At 49.4% G+C, this 12,500-nt stretch overlaps 1 non-coding gene across 1 annotated transcript in view; it reads left to right on the top strand.

The window, feature by feature from the left end:
• Nucleotides 1-10,883: 10,883 nt before the first annotated feature.
• LOC126317417 (small subunit ribosomal RNA) overlaps nt 10,884-12,500 on the top strand; it is a 1,893-nt gene continuing 276 nt past the window's right edge. The window contains exon 1 of the ribosomal RNA XR_007556663.1: nt 10,884-12,500. This exon is cut by the window's right edge and continues 276 nt beyond it. This is a non-coding gene — a ribosomal RNA (small subunit ribosomal RNA).

Below are 12,500 nucleotides of genomic sequence, written 5' to 3'. Positions count from 1 at the left end.
AAATTAGTGAAGTTGTGGTATTTGTGAAGTGCTTCACCGACGCAGACTACATCGTGGAACGTCGCTGATACATCACCTGAGTCGTCGAAAAGGTATTTGTGTCAAAGTTTTTCAAAAATCGATGTTTTCGTAAAGCCATGACTTACCACAACCTCGTGAATTCTTGCAACTTCAATGGTACTGGACAGGCGCTGTAATTGTATTTCATATGTAAATCGGCAGTAAAGTCAGCCACTGTGTCTAGAAAGTGCTATTTTGGTGGTCGTGCCTTGCTCTTTGTCTCGCGCGGTTCTCCGCGCGCACCGCATGCTTTTAGAAATCCGTTTCCATCCGAGTAGCTTCAATCGTTATCTAGCTTTCAAGCACACGGATGCATTCTTCAGGCTTTCCTCTAACGGACAGTGTGTAAATAAGTGAAGCTTTCATTGATATTTTTAAAGTTACAGGCGACCAAAGCGAAGAACGCGTGGTAACCACGTGGCGACCGGAAGTTGCCGATAGTCACCCAAAGATAGGGTGCTGGGGAAAGTTCAAGACCACCGATTGATAGATGTTCTTGTACTCTATCAAACGACATAGAGAAACTGTGGTGTACCTTTCAGAATACAGCTGTTTAATTGATTTTCCTACGCGCGCGCACACGCGCCGTTGTTCTGCCGCGCCTATGCAGTAATCCGTTTGCATCCGCCTGACGATAGCCGATAGCTCTTGTGAACGCATTCACTGCTGTTCTCCATGTGACTCTCTATCCAAATATGAAAAGAGAAGTGCACATTATTTTGTGTGTTTAGGAGCTATAGGCATTGTAAGTGACGACATCGAAGCGGCCACGTGTCGGACCGCGCGCACATCGCGTCTCTGTAGTAATCCGCTTGCATCCACGTGACGGCTGTCGGTAGCAGGTTTGTATGCATGGGATTGTGTTCTCCATGTATCGTGCTATACAGTGATGTAGAGGGAAGCACTTTTATCCTCGTGAGATCTATAGTTACTGGTACTGCAAGCAAAGTTTCCGAAGCGGCCGCATGGTTGTCGGGAAGTGCAGATTTCTTAGGTTAAATCGTGCCTGTAGGAAACTATCAAACACGTGGTGCCGTACCCTTTTTCACCTCCATACTGTTGACATAAAGAACTAGTGGTTCCTCTGCCATAATATAGCAGCGGAACAGTATTTCTTTATGGACTACGCACACGCGCGGGCAACGTGGAAACGGGAAGGAACAGAGAACTCATCACTGAGTAGGGCTCTTATTGAAGAATTGTCCCTCTCGCTCGCCAGCCACCAATGATACCAGCCTTTCTGTCGACGTGTATAGTATGCCCTGACATTTCGGTAGGCCTGTCTTTACATCTTCTGTTGTCTGTTAGGTTAAAACACTCATTAACATGAGAAAGATCGCGTGCAACATGTGTCTGGAATTATGAAACTGTGTAACTATGTGTTAGGCTAGGAAAGGAAACTGTGTAACTATGTGTTAGGCTAGGAAAGGAAACCGAAAAGAATATCGAGTGCAGTGACAGCTCTCTTGCACGACGCCGATGGTAGGAAAATGTGTGTTAGGTTAGGAAATGTGACTGAAAAATAAACTTTTGCTGTTATCACATAAGTTTTTTTTTTTTTTTTTTTTTTTTTCATGCTAGATTAGGAAATACTCTCAGAGTAGCTAAGTCGTATGTGTATGTGTATGTGTATGTGTAGCTGTCAGCTCAGCATGAACGTCGGCGATAGGAAATAAACTCCTTGGTGATTTAGCATCGTAGGTTAGACGGGTCCCTTATACTTCTCATGTTATTATTAGGTTAGTAACTCTACTCTTTTTTTTTTCTCTCTAGGTTAGGAACTCTACTTACGTAAGAAATATCATGTACATGTGTGAAGGTGGAAGAGGATAGGATTAGGTTAGTAACTCTACTGTTCTTTCTTTAGGTTAGGAACTCTACTTACGTAAGAAATATCATGTACATGTGTGAAGGTGGAAGAGGATAATGCCTGACAATTAGAGAAACTTCCCTCAGAAGTTTTCTGTACCCTGTAGTGTTCTCATCACGGGTGGAAATCTAAGCCCTGAGGAACAGAAGAGCTCTGTAAAGCCGCCCCAGGATGGGGCCCAGTAAAGAAAATGTAGACACAGTAAAGGAACTGGGCCGAAACTCCATGAATCAAATTGACAAGGAAGGAACTAAGATATGTATCGACCATCAGGAAATGTCAAACATAAGAGAAGAGATGGAGGCGTTTCTGTTTAATGAGAACAACAAGATAAACAACGCCCAGAAGAAATTCATACTAGGGAAACTGTCAGTATACGAGCAGATACTGAAGAAATATGAAATGGAGATTCTAGAGCTATCAACAGAGCTGAGGTGTGTCAAGGCCACTGTAAATACATCTCCTGTACAAGTCGAGAGCTATGCCAGCAAGGCAGCGGCACAACCATCAATACCGAAAAACGAGCCCAGGAAAACCCAGCAACCAAAAGTTCTCATGATTAAACCAGCAGACGGAGTTCAGAAAACAGACAAAGAACTTCAAGAAACAGTAAGGACGCTAATCGCCACTTCACTAAAAGATGTGAGGATCTCAAAATGTAAGGCAGTAAAAGATAAAGGCATTGTTCTTGAGGTCCCAAATGATCAGGATGCAGAAAAAATAAGGAAGTGCGGAGACATAGCTCAGTCCGGAATTGCTATATCAGATCCAAAGAAAAGAAACCCAAAGGTAATCATCTTCGACGTCCCAAGACAGACAACAGAAGAGGAGCTGAAAACCGAGCTGTTTGAGAGAAACCTCTCCAGGCTCAACATATCTCAGGATGAGGTGATGGATGGCATGAAGGTGCTGTTCAAGACTGGCCCGAAGGAAAGGGAAGACGTAAACTTGGTTTTGGAGACAACACCAGAGCTCTGGAATAAACTAACACAGCAAGGCCGTGTGTACATAAACTGTACATCACATAAAGTGAAAAACTACAACAACATAAACAGGTGTTTCAAATGCCAGGGACATGGACACACAGCTGCCAAGTGCACAAGCGCGGAAAACATCTGTGGTCACTGCGCAGCATCTGGACACACCTACAAGGACTGCCCAATGAAAGATCAGCCAGCACACTGTGCAAACTGCAAGCGTGCTAAGAAGCCACACAACCATGCCGTAACAGAGAAATCCTGCCCAGAATATAACAAAGTCAAGGCCATAATAACCTACAGAACTGATTATGGCCAGTAGGGACGATGGGCCTCTGCAAACTGGAAGAAGACAAGGGACCAGCACACAGAACAATGTCATTAAGATTCTCCAAATAAATGGGCAAAGGGCAAAAGTAGTCCCAGACCAACTGGCACAGAGAATAAATGAAGAGAATGTGGATGTGCTGTTGATCCAGGAACCCTACTGCATAAACAACAAAGTAGTTGGCTATCCCCCAAATTACCAGCTCATCTATAGCGCCAAACACGGAGCAACAAAGGCAGCTATAGCAGCCCGGTCGCAGACACTAACAGCAATGCAGCTCACAAATTTCTGCAATAGGCACATGGCTGTTGCTAGTGTAAGTGGGAACTTTGGCGAGATCTACGCAGTTAGCCTCTATTGCCAATATGGTTCACCTGTAGAACAGTTCCTCAAAGAATTGGACGTCATCCTGGACAAACTGAGTGGGAAAGCAGTAGTCATAGGAGCTGACACAAATGCCAACTCACCAGTCTGGCACAGCCAAACAACAGACGAGGCGGGCAGAAAGTTGGAGGACTTTATCTCTCAACATGGTCTTCTAGTTATAAACGAGAGATCGCAGCTAACTACTTTCAGTGGGCCCAATGGGGAGAGTAACATCGATGTTACAATATGTACACCCTTAGCTGCCAGAATGCTGTGTAGGTGGATGGTACACGAGGAATGGACATCGAGTGACCACAGGGCAATCACTTATGAGGCCAGAGTACCACAGAGAATGAGGGCAAAAGAAGAACTTCCAAATTATAATACTAGCTGTGCAAAGTGGTCAATCTTTGATAGACAGCTCATCAGTGCCACAGAGAACTGGCTACAAAACCCACAGGAGGGGGTCAACGAAAAAGTAAACAGACTGCAGGTGGCAGTCTATGAGAGCTGTAAAAAATCAATGAGAAGGAAGAGACAGGTGCAAAATCCAGTACCATGGTGGAACACAAAGCTAGCAAACCTGCGGCGGGACACCATGTCTGCACGGCGATTACTACAACATACACGCAAAATTGAAAATGAAACTGCTCTGGTAGCTGCAAAGAGAAACTACAACAAAATTAAAAACCGGTTCAACAAGGAAATAGCCAAGGCAAAAGAAGAGACATGGAAGAAGTGGGTCTCTGACTGTGACAAAAACGATCCATGGGCCATAACGAGAAGAGTACTCCAGCCAAAATATGGCACAGAGAATGTTGTTAGCAACATTAAAACTGGGAACCAGACTCTTACCATGACATGGGAAGAGACTATAAAATCACTGCTCCAAACCCTCTTACCTGATGACGATGCGGATCAGGATAGTGAAGATCAGCTAGTTGTGAAACTCGAAAACGAGAGTTACAACAATGTGGAGCTAGATCCAGACTTCACAACTGAGGAAATAGGCGCTGCTATTAAGGCCTGCAAAGCAGGAAGAGCAACAGGTCCTGATGGCATCGATGATGCAGTAATCAAAAGGGTATGGCATACCAGCCCTCACCTCCTCTCAGAGATATATAACACCTGTCTGCGGGAAACGAGAGTCCCAGAAACATGGAAAAAAGGAAGATTGTGCATACTTCTGAAATCGGAGGACAAACCAAGGGATGAACCAAAATCCTACCGCCCAATATGCCTTCTCCCCATCCTAGGGAAAGTCCTAGAACGGCTAATTGTAAATCGTCTCGAGAAACGATATGAGGAATCGGACCTGAAGGCCCCAAATCAGTTTGGCTTCAGGAAAGGTGCTTCAACAGAGATGGCCATTAGGCAAGTACTAAGCCACGTACAATGTGAGGAGAGGTACGTTGTTGTAGTGTTTGTAGATATAGCAGGCGCCTTTGATAACCTATGGTGGCCCAGCGTTATGAGGCGCCTAAGACAAATGCAATGCCCACAAAACTTGTACGACCTGATGGGAGATTATTTCCGGAACCGAAAGGTGATGGTGAGCAGCAAGGCTGGTGTCGTGGAGAAATGGGTCACTAAGGGTTGTCCACAAGGCTCCATTTGTGGTCCATTCCTCTGGAACCTCGTCTTTGATGAGATGGTTGTCGAGAGGGAGGGTGAGCAGTGGGCAAAGGTGGCCTACGCAGACGACCTGGCAGTCATAATAAAGGGACGAAGTAGGAAACAAATAGAAGAAAGAGCAAAAACAGCCTTAGGCGAAGTCAGCAGGTGGACGAGACAGAACAAGCTCGCAATATCACATCACAAAACAGTCGCCATGACCATCAAAGGCACTTTCGATAGACACAGACCGCCTACCATACCATTTGAAGGCAAGAACATAAAGTTTGTCCAAGAATTCACTTATTTAGGAATAACCCTTGATGAAAGACTGTCGTTCACACCTCATGTGAGGAACATTCAGAAGAAGCTGGGTGAAGTCTCAGGTGCACTCCTGAGGGTGACCAGAACAGAGTGGGGTCTGCAAAAGAAATCACTAAAACTAATATACCAAGGTCTCTGTCTCTCCGTTTGCAGGTATGGTGCAGCTGCGTGGGCAGATCGGACGAAGCACCGGTATGTCAGACGCATACTAGACTCAATCCAACGACCATTTCTTTTGCAGATGACCAGAGCCTGCCGGACTGTGTCAACTGATGCTCTCCAAGTACTCACAGGGTGTATGCCACTTGATCTGGAGATAGTCAAAGCAGCCTTGCTATACCATACCAAACATGGAATGGGTGGCTCGGTCGCTGGGCTCCAGGTTCCAAGAGCTGTCATGGGGCAAAACCCTAGATGTACTGCTAACAAACACATAAACTGTATGTTGCAGGAAGAGTGGCAGGAAAGGTGGAACAAGACACAGAATGGCAGGGAAACTTTTAGCTGGGTACCAAATGTAGAACTATGGCAGACAGACTGGCGTGGGGGCATGATTCCACCATACTCCCTGACATGTCTTCTGACAGGCCACGGCCTGAAAAAGAAAATATATGAGCTGGGAATAGAAGACGAAGGCAGATGCACATGTGGCGAGGAGGAAGACTCAAATCACATAGTCTATGCCTGCGCACTCTACAACGAACCCAGAGAACAACTTATGGGGGTTATGGGACCTGAATCTATCAGGACAAAGGAAAATTTATTAAGGACAAAAGAAAGCTACTTAGCGGTTAAGGAATTCGCAGAGGAAGCTTTCGATATTCGGGAAGTTGCAAGGATACTGCATAACACTGAGTAAGTATCACGACTTACCCCAGTAACATCATGCAGCGACCGAAGAAAGCTAATCTCAGCCTAGGGAACAACAAAAGTCTCGAGACCCAATGATTCCGAAACAGCCCTAAACTCTTGGACAATTGGAGGACCATGGCTGGGAGTGGAGGGGTGAAGAGCTGCCTCTCGAAAAACCACCAATGATACCTCTACATGGATCCTGGGACACCAGTGGCAAGTAGGGTATGTCGGAGGGTCAGGAAAAGGCAAAGATCCCAGGAAACTGGTGATCGACAGCATGTGGGCCTCGCCAGCCTGGGGACTACAGGTTGTCCCCCTGGGTACCCCTCACATGTATGAACATGCTGTAAGTGGATGCTATACTGCTGACGAAAGGGTCGCCGTCAGCAGTGGCGGCGCCGCCTCCACGTGGTTCCCCGTGGGCACCCCAAAGGGTGGCTAAAGGCGCTCTTCAGATGGAAGGTCCATTCCCCAAAAATGGGGGTAGTTTTTCCAAGCTGGTTCCCTTTTAAATGGTGGAGTTGGGTAGTGGACACGTGGGGTGGATTTGAAGGGAGGATGAGCAGTAGCTCAGGGATCCCTGATGATGATCCACCTCTGGATAAGGGAAACCCAATCCAGAGCTACCATGTATGATACTGATACTGTCCCAATACATGCTCTGGACGGCGGGCCGCGAGACGTGACGCTCGGTGGCAAAGAGTGCGCCGCTGAGGATATAGAGGGTCCGTCCCCCCGCACAGTGGTGACGGTGTGCGGGTAGTGTTTCCGACACCTCTTCCTGCGGTGGCAACTCTGGGGCAGAGTCGATACTCGCCCACTGGTGGAAGGTAAGCATTCTGCTTTACATCAGTACATAACTAATATTTCAGTCGTCTGACGTCCCTCCTTAGTAAATGATGCAGGACCACATACATAGATGATACATACTGTAAACTGGGGAGGACAGTGTGAACCGCACTCGACCCAGTCACCCTATCTCACAGTCCACTCTGTGTGTAACAAAGCGAAAGCACCAAAGCACTATCGTTCAACAACATCCATTTTATCCTCGCTGCCACAGGACACTATCCAAACAACGACAAGAGGAACGTCACGTCCACTAATAAGACAGAATGTCTCACATCACCCGCAAACAACGCAGCTCAAATCAGCCAGCAACACCCACAGTGGTCCACCCAGTATCAACACAGGACGCAACGCCACGCCACAACACAAAAGGTACAAGTAATAAAATACCCTTTGGCCACACCCCTTATAAAGGCATCGAACCAACCCACCACCTGACACCAGCCAAACGTACATCCTGATTTGACACATCTCTGGCAACCTAACCCACGTTGGCCCTTAACCTAACCCACGTTGGCCCTTAACCTAACCCACGTTGGCCCTTAACCTAACCCACGTTGGCCCTTAACCTAACCCACGTTGGCCCTTAACCTAACCCACGTTGGCCCTTAACCTAACCCACGTTGGCCCTTAACCTAACCCACGTTGGCCCTTAACCTAACCCACGTTGGCCCTTAACCTAACCCACGTTGGCCCTTAACCTAACCCACGTTGGCCCTTAACCTAACCCACGTTGGCCCTTAACCTAACCCACGTTGGCCCTTAACCTAACCCACGTTGGCCCTTAACCTAACCCACGTTGGCCCTTAACCTAACCCACGTTGGCCCCTAACCTAACCCACGTTGGCCCCTAACCTAACCCACGTTGGCCCCTAACCTAACCCACGTTGGCCCCTAACCTAACCCACGTTGGCCCCTAACCTAACCCACGTTGGCCCCTAACCTAACCCACGTTGGCCCCTAACCTAACCCACGTTGGCCCCTAACCTAACCCACGTTGGCCCCTAACCTAACCCACGTTGGCCCCTAACCTAACCCACGTTGGCCCCTAACCTAACCCACGTTGGCCCCTAACCTAACCCACGTTGGCCCCTAACCTAACCCACGTTGGCCCCTAACCTAACCCACGTTGGCCCCTAACCTAACCCACGCTGCACCTTAACCTAAGTTACGCTGCACCTTAACCTAAGTTATGCTGCACCTTAACCTAAGTTACGCTGCACCTTAACCTAAGTTACGCTGCACCTTAACCTAAGTTACGCTGCACCTTAACCTAAGTTACGCTGCACCTTAACCTAACTTACACTGCACCTTAACCTAAGTTACACTGCACCTTAACCTAACTTACACTGCACCTTAACCTAAGTTACACTGCACCTTAACCTAAGTTACACTGCACCTTAACCTAACTTACACTGCACCTTAACCTAAGTTACACTGCACCTTAACCTAAGTTACACTGCACCTTAACCTAAGTTACACTGCACCTTAACCTAAGTTACACTGCACCTTAACCTAAGTTACACTGCACCTTAACCTAACTTACACTGCACCTTAACCTAACTTACACTGCACCTTAACCTAACTTACACTGCACCTTAACCTAACTTACACTGCACCTTAACCTAACTTACACTGCACCTTAACCTAACTTACACTGCACCTTAACCTAACTTACACTGCACCTTAACCTAACTTACACTGCACCTTAACCTAACTTACACTGCACCTTAACCTAACTTACACTGCACCTTAACCTAACTTACACTGCACCTTAACCTAACTTACACTGCACCTTAACTGTCACATGTAACGTCACAGGAATGTAGCTTTGCCTAACAGCAACCCTCTGAACATAGTTCACTGCTTGGATCCTCTGGTGTCATGTGTATTTCTTGATGCCATGGTGCGTACCCTCACATAAAGGTCTTTCGAGTGTTGCGTACTTTCTACACAGTCCCGCTAACCACTGGAAGGGTGTACCGCTACAGAACGAATATCGCCCTCCCCTCCTGCCCTTCCAAGCTGGTCGGTCAGGCGTTTGTTTGTGAAATGAGCCTTGCAGCTGTTCAGTTGCATTCGGTTGTCGATGCAGTCAGTGTACGTTGTGGTACGGCCTGTGTGGACTGTCCGCTGATGTACGCGTAACCCACACTGATCATCCGTCGTTACGTACTGAGTGACATAATGTGGCACATGCTTGACCGTACACCGGCTGCGCCCTACAATGGCGAATCATAAGGGCCATATGTTGTGCACGATGCTACTTGTCTCGTCTCCCCATTACAGCGAGATTGCACTGTTGTACGCCGTACAGACATGTGGTAAGTAGGTACGGACGAAAGTATTGCATGTTGCCCCCCCCCCCCCCCCTCCTCCCTCTGCCGGGAATCAGCGTGAGCCGTCTGTTGATGTAGCGACGAGGGTTTTCCTATTTAATCGTATTGCCCCACACAACATGATAGCACGGTGGACCGCGTTCCACATCTGCGACATGCTACAGAGGCCGGTTGACAGTCGACCGCGCAAGGGACATTGCACACGTGCGCGGACCATCTTCCACGTGTTCTCTCGTGTACATGCCGCAGTGTGTATGTGGGCTGATGTAGCGTGTCGTGACACATAACATGCAGGCATGCCAGAATCGTAGATTTCGCAAATGTAGATTGACGTATACGTTTGCTGCCAAAGATCCGCAAATGAACTGGAAATCAGTTGTTGAGCGGTTGTTCGCGCTGCAGGTGCATCGGTGATAGCGACGATCGGTACATCTGTGAACCGGTTGTTTCGGCGGTACCCGCCATGCCCCCGAACCTGAGTTGGCCATGTGGGTATGAAGCGATACGAGGCTGTGGCTTGGCGGGACAGTCCCCGGCCGGTGAGGGGGGGCCGCCCGGCGTGCTGGCCGCGCGCTGCGTGAGCGCACGCACTACAGCCGGCTGGTGGGGGGCGCCCAGTGGCAGGAGCGCCGGCCGACGGGCCCGGCTGGCGTCCCAGCTATGCGCCGGCGCACCCTGCGCGCGGCGCCAGGCGGCCAAAGTGGGTTCTGCCGAGCCCGGTGCGAAGCGCGGTGGACATCTGCAGTGTGCTGGTCCGATTGCGGACTGTGTGCGTTGAGGATGCGCCGCCGCCCGGCACTCGGCGTCGCGACGCCGTCTGCTGCTCGGTCGCCCCCAGCGGTTCTCGCAGGTGGTTTGTATCGCAGCTCTGCGGACGTGTTGGCGCGTGCGCTGTGCTGGGAGAGTTCGCTTCTGCACCCAAGTGGGGCTTTGCCCTTCTGTGGCGCTGGCGTTGGAGCTGCCGGTCACCGTAGGTGGCGCGTGTTGTTTCCCGCCGGCAATGCCACGACAGCACGCTCCCGGGCCTCTGTCGGCAGCGGCAAGCTCAGTTGGGAGCACGGGTGTTCGCACTGAAAGCGTCTACTCGCCTATCTCCGGGCGATTGCGCCTCTCTCGAACCCGACCAAGTACTTAGGACGGCGCTGCGCGCCGCCGGGACCTGAGAGGGTTTCGAGGTGTATCGTGCAGGGGAGCTCAGCCTCCTCCTGTTTGCAGAATAATTGAGCGGACGCTTGCGTGTTCGCGCGGGCCCTCGGGACGCACTCCCGGGCGGCCGGCTGCTCAGCTCTCGTTGACGCAGCTCCCTGGTTGATCCTGCCAGTAGTCATATGCTTGTCTCAAAGATTAAGCCATGCATGTCTCAGTACAAGCCGCATTAAGGTGAAACCGCGAATGGCTCATTAAATCAGTTATGGTTCCTTAGATCGTACCCACGTTACTTGGATAACTGTGGTAATTCTAGAGCTAATACATGCAAACAGAGTCCCGACCAGAGATGGAAGGGACGCTTTTATTAGATCAAAACCAATCGGATTGGCTCGTCTGGTCCGTTTGCCTTGGTGACTCTGAATAACTTTGGGCTGATCGCACGGTCCTCGTACCGGCGACGCATCTTTCAAATGTCTGCCTTATCAACTGTCGATGGTAGGTTCTGCGCCTACCATGGTTGTAACGGGTAACGGGGAATCAGGGTTCGATTCCGGAGAGGGAGCCTGAGAAACGGCTACCACATCCAAGGAAGGCAGCAGGCGCGCAAATTACCCACTCCCGGCACGGGGAGGTAGTGACGAAAAATAACGATACGGGACTCATCCGAGGCCCCGTAATCGGAATGAGTACACTTTAAATCCTTTAACGAGTATCTATTGGAGGGCAAGTCTGGTGCCAGCAGCCGCGGTAATTCCAGCTCCAATAGCGTATATTAAAGTTGTTGTGGTTAAAAAGCTCGTAGTTGGATTTGTGTCCCACGCTGTTGGTTCACCGCCCGTCGGTGTTTAACTGGCATGTATCGTGGGACGTCCTGCCGGTGGGGCGAGCTGAAGGCGTGCTTGCGCGTCCCGAGGCGGACCCCGTTGAAATCCTACCAGGGTGCTCTTAGTTGAGTGTCTCGGTGGGCCGGCACGTTTACTTTGAACAAATTAGAGTGCTTAAAGCAGGCAAGCCCGCCTGAATACTGTGTGCATGGAATAATGGAATAGGACCTCGGTTCTATTTTGTTGGTTTTCGGAACCCGAGGTAATGATTAATAGGGACAGGCGGGGGCATTCGTATTGCGACGTTAGAGGTGAAATTCTTGGATCGTCGCAAGACGAACAGAAGCGAAAGCATTTGCCAAGTATGTTTTCATTAATCAAGAACGAAAGTTAGAGGTTCGAAGGCGATCAGATACCGCCCTAGTTCTAACCATAAACGATGCCAGCCAGCGATCCGCCGCAGTTCCTCCGATGACTCGGCGGGCAGCCTCCGGGAAACCAAAGCTTTTGGGTTCCGGGGGAAGTATGGTTGCAAAGCTGAAACTTAAAGGAATTGACGGAAGGGCACCACCAGGAGTGGAGCCTGCGGCTTAATTTGACTCAACACGGGAAACCTCACCAGGCCCGGACACCGGAAGGATTGACAGATTGATAGCTCTTTCTTGATTCGGTGGGTGGTGGTGCATGGCCGTTCTTAGTTGGTGGAGCGATTTGTCTGGTTAATTCCGATAACGAACGAGACTCTAGCCTGCTAACTAGTCGCGTGACATCCTTCGTGCTGTCAGCGATTACTTTTCTTCTTAGAGGGACAGGCGGCTTCTAGCCGCACGAGATTGAGCAATAACAGGTCTGTGATGCCCTTAGATGTTCTGGGCCGCACGCGCGCTACACTGAAGGAATCAGCGTGTCTTCCTAGGCCGAAAGGTCGGGGTAACCCGCTGAACC

The sequence above is a fragment of the Schistocerca gregaria genome, unplaced genomic scaffold (assembly GCF_023897955.1).
Source record: "Schistocerca gregaria isolate iqSchGreg1 unplaced genomic scaffold, iqSchGreg1.2 ptg000626l, whole genome shotgun sequence".
Lineage (NCBI taxonomy): Eukaryota > Metazoa > Arthropoda > Insecta > Orthoptera > Acrididae > Schistocerca > Schistocerca gregaria.
Note: the sequence above shows the minus strand (reverse complement) of the source record. Positions and strands in the feature narration are given on the sequence as shown.